Source organism: Triturus cristatus, chromosome 8 (genome assembly GCF_964204655.1).
Source record: "Triturus cristatus chromosome 8, aTriCri1.1, whole genome shotgun sequence".
In the NCBI taxonomy this organism is placed as follows: domain Eukaryota; kingdom Metazoa; phylum Chordata; class Amphibia; order Caudata; family Salamandridae; genus Triturus; species Triturus cristatus.
Window position 1 is genome coordinate 1,532,228,568 of NC_140591.1, and position 12,751 is coordinate 1,532,241,318.

Here is a 12,751-nt window from a genome sequence, read left to right on the forward strand (position 1 = left end):
GGATTGTGCTAATCCATCATAAGCGTTTCAGTATTTTAAAGGCCCATAATAATTCAATAATGAGTGCGGAGGCCCTCATGTTGATTTTTAATCTTAATGCCACTGATACCTTAAATATTGCACTGATTTACACACCTGACTCCTTAAAGTCTTTGTTGATCACTTAACAGACAACATTAGTTGCAATTTGGAGGTTTTAATGGCTGTGTTGACGATTCTTCATCGAAGGAAGCTCAGAACTTTCTAGAGTCCTGCAGGGCCATTAGACTGACACAGCTGGTGAATGGTGCTACAACCACTGGGAACCACACTCTTGCTGTGGTATTTTCAATCTCTAACTGGTGTGAAACTAATAATACTTCTGCCAAGAACAGATCACAAAGCAATACTTTTACTTTAAACACTGCACAAACACTTCATGTTTGCAATAAATCAGTTATATTAGTAGATCTTGGGCCAGTTAAAGGGGTGACTAAATACATATCTTTCTATCTGCATTGAAGGGGAAGCTGACTCAGGTGGCAATGGGTTCATCTCTGCTTTGGTTGAAATATTCCATTAAAACCAAGTGTCACAAAACTATACTACCTAAACCCTGGTAATCGATTGCCGAATACAATTATAGGAAACTGGCGCGTGCCTGCTGAGGAACAGACTCTGCCTCAATTAAACTGAAAGACAATGCTGCTCTCAGCTCTTATAAATAATCCATTAAACATATGAGGTACACAATCTATTCTAACTGCATAATGAGTTACTTAATACTTACAGAAAAGTATTATCTATCTTAAAAAGCCTAGCTGCTCCAGAGGTGAATACTCCTTCTTTTACACCTAACTAAATCCTCTGTAACCGCCTCTCTGATTTGTTCCAACAAAAAAAAAAGAATAGATATTGGCCTTTGTAAAGAACAATCAAGATAAACTGAATTCCATGTTTTTAAATGCCTTTTAAGAAAAGCTCTGAGACATCCAGTTCCCTTTCTTTCTTTTCCCTTAGCAGGTATTTTACCAAATATGAGCTCAAAATTGTAGCTTGTGGTCAAAATACTGTGACTTGAAAAATATTGTGGACAAATTTATTACAGGTAAGTAGATCCTTTTTCAATAATTTCAAAGTTTAAATTTTGTTTATGCCTTTTAGACTGCTTTAGCTGTCCCCAGACTGTTGTTTTAAAACAATAATCAAGATTTACATACAGAGGGGCCTTTGGACAGTGCCTTTATCCATTGGTCTGTTTAATTCTCATTTATGTTTTGCTTCTGACCTTCAAAGTATACCACATGTGGAAGTGGCTCACCTACTTCAAAAATTGATTTCTCTACAGCGACAAATTTTGTTCATAGTTACTTTATCAAGTTGGCTTTTTTTCATATGATTGTACAACAAAAATAATTATTTCACTAGTTTGCTAAGGCTATACATTTGGCTTTGCCAATGCTTGTTTATCGTGTTTTTGTGTATTATATTATGTGTTTATTACATTATTTACATGTATGTGACATTGATTTGTATTTACAACGCAATATATATTTTTTCAAGTTGTTGGGTCAATTGGGGACATTTTATGTTTAATCTTTTAGTTAGGGAAAACAATTGAATATAGATATATTAGATATATATATTACTAATAATTAACTAACATATTAAATATGTATTTTAATCTGTTTTTCTGCTTAGTTATTTGTAAAGTACAAGACTGTTTATATGTACTTTTAGAAAAATAATTGTATCAATTTTTGATTATATGTTGTGGGGTGCACTGGGTTTTAGGAAGGTAGTGCTATTTTTAAAGTGTATAATAATTATTGTTAATTGCTTAATAGTTTACATTTGTAATGTTTAGTATTTATTTGATGACATGTTTTATAATTGTGCATTTTTTCCCTCGCAATACTTTCCTCAATGTTTTTTAGGACCAAGTTAGTATAGTAAATGTGACCACCCTCAAATTGTATGCATTTTCTCTAATTATTACAAAAGTTTAATTTGAATATTGTATTTAAAACTTTTTTTTTTAGTTTATTTATTTATTTTTGACTGGAGTTAAGGAACTGGATATTTAGAGCATATTTAATTTCAAAGTATATATATTTTATTTAATTTGTTTTTTTCTATTGAATTTTTTAATTATTTTTGATTTTTGTTGTCTGTTTTCATATTATTAAAATATGGAATTTTGTTTTATTGAAACATGTTTATAATGATTGAATAAATTAAAAATATGTTTGATATGTTTTAATGTGTTACTTATTATACATGTTTATATTGCACTTTATTATTTAATATTAATGAATAATACTTTTTATTCAACACATTTTTGATTTGTATAATAGATGCATCATAATGTAAAATTTAGTATTAAGCTTTCTCTGTATTTATAAATTATGTTTAAGTTAAGTCCGTGTGTACAAATATTAAAGTTAATAAAGTATTGCTTATATGTAATTTTTTATGTTATTTTTTTACTGTGTTATTTTTTTAAATGTACAGTTTATTTTAAATTACAATAATGTTAATTGCAATTAAATACATACCCCTACCAACATGATGACACTATTATGGAACACATTGTTTTGGTAGACAATATTTTCTTCTTTACACTATATATAGATAAACTATTTATTTTGTTGTCCATTTCTTGACAAAACTTTTTTTGTAGCAAGAGATTTTTGTGATTGGTATTTTGTCCTTATGCCATTTAACAATGACTGAGCATGCAGCATCAAAAGTAGGGGGACCAGGTCTCCCAGATTTGCCGGGACAATCCCGGTTTTGACCAGCTATCCCAGCAGATTTTGGCAATTTTGGCTCATGTCCTGGTGTTAGAGGGGGTCAACTGAAACCTTTTAGGTGTTCTAAACTGTGCTAGTTAGCAGATGTTGTAAGTGAGCAATTAGATTACCAGGTATGATTCTGACTTTAGAAATTACATTTTATTAATTTTCTTAGTGCCTCGTCTGTTTTCCTATGTTGATGAGAGCGCCCCTGCGTTGATGGAAAATTGAAGTACTTCTTTTGTTTTTGCAAAATTACCCAGTTTTTTGTTCTCAAGATCTGGTCACCCTAATCACAAGTCCAGACTACCTCTTCAGGATCTCCTCTAGATCTTTGCCCAGCTAAAGGAATCAGACTTCTTTCAGGCTTTACTAGCCTCAGGTTGACTACACTCTGTATATCTGGCTTTGACTAGGTAAAGTGCAAGGCTCTCGTAAGCAGGCAACAATTATTCGCCACTTAAAATTACTGACACCAATCCATCCATATTATCTCTATGTCACCCAAGATCTTTGCTACCTTTTCAGGGAAAAAAACAGCAGAAAGCATTGCTATCAGTCAGCTCACACAATTCATTGAATCAAATAATATCTTGTGTTATATTCGATATGGGTACCCCAATATAGGCTCGGGTAACATCCTAACCCTTCACCTATATTCTCCCCTACATTACACACATAACGGTTCTTGGGAACTGACCTTTTACCTAGATACGACACTGCACACAGAACGCTGGATTTTCCCTAGTAAAAGCCTCATACATTCTGCATGAGGATTCTTGGAAAATCAGCAGGACTACCATCTCCTGAATAATAACTATGTATAAAGTTAATTCCCTACGTCATCCTAAGTCAGACAATGGCACAGCAAGGTAGAACCCTTGGGGTGACCTTTCGGTATTTTAACATCACATCTTGCTGAGATAGTCAGAGGAGAAAAGGACTTCCATGCCGAAACACTGATGCAAAACGCTGAGCCTCCTGTAGCACGAAGTGGTCTGACATCCCTTGCAGGGTGCCCAGCTCGAGACCAAGACGGGGTCCCACAGTCTCTCACTTCAGGTAATGGGGTTGACTTTATCCTAGAGGGATTCTTGGCTTAACACCTACACACATGCTAGGTACACTTCGGTACATCTAGTTAGGGCTGCATCATAGGAGTACGCACTTTACTGTCATGTATTCATGGTTTTAGCACCATGGTAGAAATCTATCATCCTTTTACTTTCCCAGTGATTCTAATCATTTATATCTGTTTCTGTCCAGTGGTTGTTTCAGCACACCTGTTTTACACTAGAATGACGACTGTTCAATAAATGCTTATAGAGAAACATCCCCACCCTTTATTCTGTGTATTTCTCTGAGACGAAATGAGCACGAGTGACTGAGCGAAAAGTATTACACTGTTTCTACGGTCCTGAGGGATCAGGGTTGTCATGTTCGAATAGTTGCCAAGAATTATTCTCTCCTTGGTAAGAGGGGTTTCTAGTGGCACTGTGAGCTAGGTATACAGGCAAGCATACCCAGTGGGGGTGTCTAGAAACAGCCTGGACACCAATCCCACACTGTATGTTGTCTAAATGTGCAGATCCTATATAGGTTTTATAGGAACTACACAAAACTTGGTCCCACACCAATATGGCTTCAATGAATTATGCAGTGTTAAAAAGGTACTACATTAGCAAAATATATTTGTTGGATTCTGAATAGAATTGTAGTTGTTGCACTGATTCTTTGGCTCTGTAAGCTATCTTTGACACCTTATTGTTCTCATACAACATCTTTGGGACATAGGGGTCAAAAATCAGGTTCTGAGCAGGTTCATCTCCTTTCTATCAAAGTGTTATAAAGCTGTCAGCTTGGCTTCTTCTTCTTCTTGACCTACAAAATACTATCTGTGATGGTCCCACAAGGTAAGGTGTTGTTGAGCCCACCCTGTTTAATATCTACTTGGCACCATCATCTGCCTTTATATGTACTTTTGAAGTAAATTTTTACCTATATGCTGATGGCATCCAACAAATAATATGTTTGGAACGCACAAACGATCAGTCTTGAAAAAGTGCCTTCCAACAGTAATGTCATGGATGAATTATAACATTTTGCATCTTGACACTGACAATATGGTAGAGAATGTCTATTAGAATTCATGTTGTCCAATATTTGGTGTCCAGAAGAATTAGGTTTTTCCCCAGTTCCATCCACCACTGTTTGAAAATTAGGGTTTATATTTGACAATAATCTTTCATTTAAAAATCATATTGATAAGCTTTCAAACAATTCTTTTGTCAATTTGCCAACTCTGAAGAAAATCTAAACATCTTCTGCCAGGCATGCTTAACAAGTCAGTGGCCCAGGAACTAGTTATTTCATGTCGTAATTACTGTAATTCTCTGCATCGTGGACTTCCTTTCACTTTACTTTCTGACTACAGGGTTTTCAAAACACTGTTGCATGATGTATCTTGGGTCTTACAAAAAGATTTGATATCTCATCTCAGTTAAGTTACTTAATTGGCTCCCAATTAAAATAAAAGCTGCCTCTTTAAGGCCTTATACCTTTGCTAGAAGGCTCTCCACCATCTCCATTTTCATTATACACAAAATCACTTTAAGAAATCCCTTCCCACAAGACCTCCAAGGTGGCAGCGTATTACTTGTGATTCCTCTTTTTCATAGAGTCCCTCGGGCAAGATGTTTTCTGAACTAATGGGGAATGCTAGGAATTCCCTCCTTAAAGAACTTAAAGCCACTACTAACCTTTTCTGTTTTTCCAAGCTTTTAAAAACTCACCTTTTCATACCTCACTATGGTCCTTGTCATCAATGATGTAATTTGATATGTCATCAGTTATGTAATAAATTATGTCGTAGAACGTGTCATGAGTGATGCAATATGTGAGGTCATAAGCAGTGCATGGCGAGGGCGCAAGTTATATTCTGCTACCTATAACTGGTGAATTTCTGTGTTTTCTTGATTTCAAGTCACTGACATATTTATCAAACTATAACGTTACTTTAACTTTTGTTTGTTCAGTGAAATTCCAGGGCTTTATTAGCATAAATAAATATTTTATTACCATACATAATACGATGCACGGCAGGGTCTTGGGAACAGGGTCTCTTCTGAGGCCAGGAGTCAGCCAACCCCCTCGTAGGCAGCCAGGCCCATGCTGCACATGGAATTTTGTCATGCAAGGCATGGGGTTGACCGCAGGGCCTGACTTACGGCCAGCGCTGAGTCCACCTCCCCACAGGCAGCCACCCAGAGGCAGACAACCCCATGTCGCGCACGGCCTTTAGTGGTGCATGGCTTGGGGTTTGCCGCAGGGCCTGTATTGCAGCCAGGCCCTGCTTCCAGCTCCTCGCAGTGTACCTGCAACAAATGATGGCCGGAATGCTGGATGATTCAAACAATCTCCCCCAGTCAAGAGATCTGGGTTAAATCCATTGCTCTTTTGCCCACTACGCCACCCCAGTTTGGACCCAGCCATATGCAAATCAGTCCTAACCCTGTGCTTCATGGGAAAAGTCCAGACTGAACTGCCAAGCCAGGCCCTTCCTGGACCGGAAACAAGAATCCTGGGACCGGTTTTGGGGTATGTCACCCTTCATCAGCCAGGCTAGCTTGAATCCAGTGGCACAGTGAGCAAGGGACCCACGTCTGGCCATACCTGTCACACTTAGGGCGGAAAGTGTAACTGCATCAAATGATGGACGGAATGATGAATGATTCAAACACTCTCCCCCAGTCAAGAGATCTGGGTTAAATCCATCGTTGGCAGGCAGCCAACCCCATGCTGTGCACAGCCTTTGGTCCTGCGCAGAGTGGTGGCCACAGGGCTTGCCTTGCTGCCAGGCCCTGTGGTCAAACCCCCAGCAGGCTGCCAACCACACACTTTGGTGTGTGCAGCGCAGAATTTGGCCTGTGGGCCCTGGGACCCCATCCACTGGAGCCAAAATATATATTAAGAGGGTGCGTTCAGACCCCTTCCCAATCCTTAATTGCCACAGGGGACCCCATGCCCTGGGGCCAGTTTCAAACTGAAGGGGAGGCAGCACACAGCCCTGAAAGGCCCAGAGGATCCTACTCCCAGGGCCAAATACAATTAAACAAGGGAGGAGGGCCTGCAGCCCCCCACCTTGAGCCTTATTAGGACCCAGGGACCCCTTCCACCTGTGATAAACCCAGTGGCGGCTCCTCCGCTATGGTGGAGGAGCATCGCCCCACTGTTGTCTCACAATGCGAGAAGCAAAAACATAAAATGGTGACAACTTTTAGTTATTATAATTTTATGTGTGGAATGCGAACGTTCTGGAATACCTGGGTAACATGCTACATCGTATATGGTTAGAGATGTTTTTTCTTCTTTTTTAGACTGTTGGAAGTGTTTCCATGTTGTGCTTGATGTCCACGACGGTGTGATTATCGAGTAATGGGATGCAACGATTGACAATGTGATGGATGAAGAAGTGTGCGAGATGGGTATGCAGTTTATGATGGTTCAGTAAGCTGGCAGCTTTGGTCAGTTCCGAAGGTCCCTTTATGGTACTTGTGGTTACAACATGGGTTTGTTCATTTTGAAGTGTCTTGTTGATTATGGTCCAGAGCAGGCATAGATTGTAGAGGGAGAAGGGGAGATCTGACAGGATGGACTTATTGTATATCTCAATATTGTGAGAGGTTGAGAAGTGGTTATAGTATGTATTACTTGGGACCTACAATGGCAGTGGCGTAACAAAGGCCCCCGCAGCACCCACGGTGTAGGGGACCCAAAGCTCCAGGGGGCCCTCTTAGCACAGCACTCTGGCTGCAGAGCTCCAGATTGAGCATGGAGGGGGCCCCTCCACGTGCCTTGCAGGGAGGCCACCTCAAGTTTCGTTACGCCAGTGTACAATGGTGAACTAAATTAGAGTTATGTAGTGGTCACCGGTATGTAGAAGGCCTCTTCAGTCACCCTATGCAAATTGGGTAGTTTGTTGCTGTGAAAAGGTACAGTACTGAATGGTAGACATGACCTGTAGCATTTCTGTCACCATGCAAGTGTAAGAGGGCCAAGGAGTTAAAGGTCATTATTATGTAGCATGTGCATTATGATGGCTGCACGACCTTTGAGTGTTATAGTATTAGTATTAGTTTTCTGAGAAGGCCAAGAGGACTATCTATTAATTACTGTCATGAAATTGCCTTATTGGACACAGGCTTGCACAAAAAGTAAACAACTTTGCAGGAATCAAGTGGCAAAAACTGGTCAGGTCTCCCTAGCACAATGAATCTTGGTTGGAGAGGGTTATGTGTCACTTGGCATGTTGTACCTCCTGTAGGTTAGGCACAACTGTAGCTCTTTGAAAAGTTACACTGTATGGACTGGCACAGGGGAACTAAAAGAACCACATCTCACAAGTGACAGAGTGCAGCGGGTGGGTGGCTCCTTGCATAAAAGGGAGCCATATGTGCACACTTTTGAAGGTATGATAAGAAGGTCATGCTAGCTCACTGCATCCTATTCATTCATTATAGATTGCTGTTGTTCATGTCTTCTCAACTACTGCACTAGAGATTTCATAGCGTTGGAAGCGCAAGACCTGCAGATTAACCTGAAAACACAGAAGAGAGGGTAGCAGTGTGGTTCTCCAAATGAAAGGATATTTGATTTATAATTCCTGAAGCAATTGTGAAGCAGCTGTTCAAGTACACTGGAGCAAATGGGATTTTCTGAGTTCATTTGCACTGAAGTTTGAACCTTGGGCCTTTTTATTTGTTTGGCAGTGCAGGAGCGGGACCGCCTCGCACCACCAAACCCATATGCGATCCGCCTGCCAGATCAGGGTTTTTTTCCTGTCTGGCGGGCAGTTCTTTGGCTTTCCCAGGGCAGTGCCTCTGAAATAGTCACCGCAATGGGAACATCAAAGGCAGTACCTGCACGGCATGGACTGCTGCTGTCCATGCCGTGCAGGTACTGGTGTGCATACACACAGACGGTACATGTTGTGCCCCTCTGTGTGCATCCACATGGTGTGTAGGGCCCTGTTTGCTTCTGCCATGAAAGTGCAGCGGTGAGGAAAGTCATAATATGTTTAGTGGGGCCGCTGCGCCTCAAGACCGCCGCACCACTGCCAGAGATCTCTGATCCCTGGCGGTTGCGGTGGCACCAGCGTGGCCTGACCGCCCTGGTCATAATAGGGCAGTTGGCAGAGCGCTACCACCGTGCCCCCGTGAGTCTGTCGGTCCGTGGACTGCCAGACTTGCAATAACCCCCTTTGTTTTATATTGAACTGAGATAATTGCAAAAGAATTCTTAGCACATGGGGGTTGTTGTTTGAAAAAGGCTTCAAGTCCATGCAAAAAGATCACTATTATTGCTTATGCCAGATGACAGACTATCAAAACGTTTCCCTTCTCTTTATGTACATGGAGTTAATTTGTAAGAATGCTGAAAAACGACTATTAAAAAGTGACTATAAATTATATTGCCGTATGGGCTGGGTCACCCTCTTTCTTGGAGGCTGAAAAGCTAATTTCACAGACAACAGAAACGAGGTCCCTGGAAGTTATCTGGTATGTTAAAGTTATCCTGATTCATATACAGAATTGTTGTTATTGTATTAAATCGAAATTCTAGTTAAACAAATGTCATGAATGTTTATTCATGTTCTCCTGTGAGGACAGCTTCCTACTAGAAAGAGGAAGTAGGCAAGTCCAACATCTACCCTTTGCCTAGAAATACCTGGCAGTGGAAATTAGGAATTCTGGATCCTAAGGTACTCACAGTTATATTGACACGCTATAAGCAACATAGTAGAGAAGAACACTCATGCAGTGTCTCTTTTTTATCATTTCAGGTCTCCCTCTCTGCTGTTCCCACCCGTCTGCCTTTTTATTTCTCCTTCTATTCATCCCATTGACATCTGCGTCGCTGTTGCCAGCTGAATGGCCCGGTCGAGCATCATAATGCTTCTGAGGACAATGTTGGATCTGACTTATGTTATTATGTAATACCTCAGCCAGGAACAGGTCAGCCCTTCACAACTTACCTGCTCTAGAAAGTTGTGAGAGTGTTTGTAAATGTGAGGCTTATGTGCTGGGCGGGCTGTTCCAAATCTCTGGACAGTAGTTATACATGAAGGTGAGAATATTGTTTCAGGTTTGATCTCTGGATTATGGTTTAGTGTAGTTATCTTGGAAATAGCCATATTTTCACCTCAATTCTGGACTGTAAATGCTCCACAATACTTTGAATTTTGGCTAGTAGCGAATTTCAGAGCTTGGCAGCTGGTACAGAGAAAGCAGTGCCACCTATGGACTTCTTGTAGTATGGAGATATTATTATAGAGATTTGTGCTTTTATATTTTTGTGCATCATTAACAACATAAAGAATATAGGTTTACTCTCGATTGCACATGTAAACACTGATAATGTGCTGTTGCATTGGAAATAAAATTCCTTTGTCATGTAGAAGTGTGTTTTCTTTACCTTTGTTAACTAGGCCCCAATTTAGTCCCAGTAGCCATCTTGTTTAAAACACATGTCCTCCCCCCTCCACACATTTCACTGTTCAATATTTCTGTTGCACATAATCATGCACAATCATGTTTGTTTATTTACGGAGATGTTGCTCTTGTTGTTCTCAAACAATCTTCCTAGCTTGGTCACAAAACTGTATACTATGTTAGCTCACATTACCTTATTCATTCATAATAGTTTGCTGTTGTTCATGTACCTAGCTCATTCCACCATCTACGGATGACATTAGCATAGAGTGGGCAGAATCAATATTCATCTAGTGTCCTGAGGCAGTATGACATTTAATAAATCTGTGTTCAGATTTACTACTAAGATGACACATTTGCTCCCTCCATGATTATTCTGCACATTCTATTCTGTTCTATGGGACAATTTCCTATATAAAGCCCGGCTTTTGGGGAGGACCAGAAGCCTTTCCGATTCTTCTAGGGATGCTGTCCATTTTCCATTGATTTTGCTGCCCCCTGGACTTGGAATCCTTCTGATTTTACTCATCTCTGTATTGCCCTATTTATTTGAGACGAGCCTTCATTGCAATGATTCTGTATTACACTTTATGAATATTTGTAACAAATCATTGACATTTATTCCACTGATCTGGATCGCAGTTATTGAGTGGGCCCTTTCTTTATTAATTGTATTTTTGATGTGCTGGGAGGTGCCTTAACTTGGGGAAACATTGCCTCATGAAATCGAGGATTTACAATGTCTCCAATTTATCAACCTGTGGTTGCTTCTGTTAAGATAACGTTTTGGAGCGTCAACATTTCGGGGACTTCCATGCCACAGTTTGACAATTTGTGATGCAATTCTGGAGCACAGTGTCCTATTTCATTTGGTTTTGTAGGTATGGTGGTCCCTTTCCTTAGGAAGCTCTGTGGATGATGCAAAGTGCCTTGAACATCTCTCATTTAGGTACAGGTAGCCAGCTGAGTGTTTGCAGGACTATTGTCATATGTACTCTGGGGTGAAGGCAGAGAAAAAGTATTGCAACAGCATTTTCGCATCTTGCGTATGATGACACTGTAGTGTTGAAGTATCGGCTTAAGGTATATTCAAGCTTGGAGCTCATGAATGTGAGGGTAGATGTCGCATTTATTAGTAAGGAAGGTATGGTAAGAACAGTTCTACTGCTTTAATTATGTAGAAGATGCTCTGTGTGGCCTTCTTGACATATGGCTTCAAGGATGGATAGGAATTCTTGGTTACTCCTAGGTTTCTTACCGCTCTTGACGTAGCTGGAGAGGCTTCAAGTTTTTTGGGCCATATGATAGCAGGCTGGGCATTGTGTCATGTCCTTAGTGAGTATTATGTCTTCTTGTGCAGTGTGTAAGGTGGGTATTATATCTGCCATTGCCTAATGTTTTTAGTTTGACAACTTTTCTTCTGTTATACAAACTTTCTCATGCTGATCATCAAAGGTTCCAACCAATCAGGCAACACTTCTCTTGATGAGTAAAGTAGTGCAACAATTCATTGTGAGGTCAGAACGGAGGTATGGGTAAGTCAATGCAAGCGTTATTAGAAAAGCTCTCCATATATCTTTGATATTTTAGTGCATGGATGTGAATTACCAAGTTGTTAACATTGAAAGAGCATTAGTATTATCCGTAATATCTTGTTGCCAAGTTCAGAATTACAAGGAGCAGATTTCTGAGCGACGCTGGCATCTTAGTACACAACTCTGGGTGAGTCTAGGTAGCAACAGCTGAGTTATGTGTGGAGCTATGTTGTGAATCTGGGGATCCAATTGGGCACACATATTTTTGAAAATTTGCATTAAGTTCTGCATTTGAAAGAAGCCATCATAATGCAAAGGGTAATCATTGATTATGAACTGATTCTCATCTCAGACATAAAATGACAGTGTTTGAGGTCTAATTGTAAATCTTTGGGTTTTGTTCATGAGGATTGTAACTTCTTAAGGATTTTCTTCTTATCATAGATGATTGAATGCAGTGTTCAAAACAACACAGGACCAGCTCTGTTTATAAAGATTCATGGTCTTTTTATTCTTCAAAGAACACTAAGGGTGAACACGTTTCGCACCTTTGTCTAACCTGTTTGGTCACTTCATCAGGGACAACAAGCTATATTTTCCTAAACGATCAGTATTCAAATTTGTTTTTGAGATCCATTCAGTTTACACAGCAATATTCCCAATGCATAAAATATTTCTTTATACTGGGACAGGGGGAGCCTATTTGCTCAACACTGCATTACTGAAAGAATGTGAATAGAGGTGTGGTTATCATGGTGAATCTGATGCTGAATCTGAGCACATTATAATGAAGTGTTGAGCCCCTGGGCTCCCGTTATCCAGGAATAAAGAAATATTGTATGTATTAGGAATATTGCTGTGTAAACTTAACAAACCTAAAAAATTATTTGAATACTGACCATTTAGAAACACATAGCTTGCTGGCCCTGACGAACAAATTATACAAAGT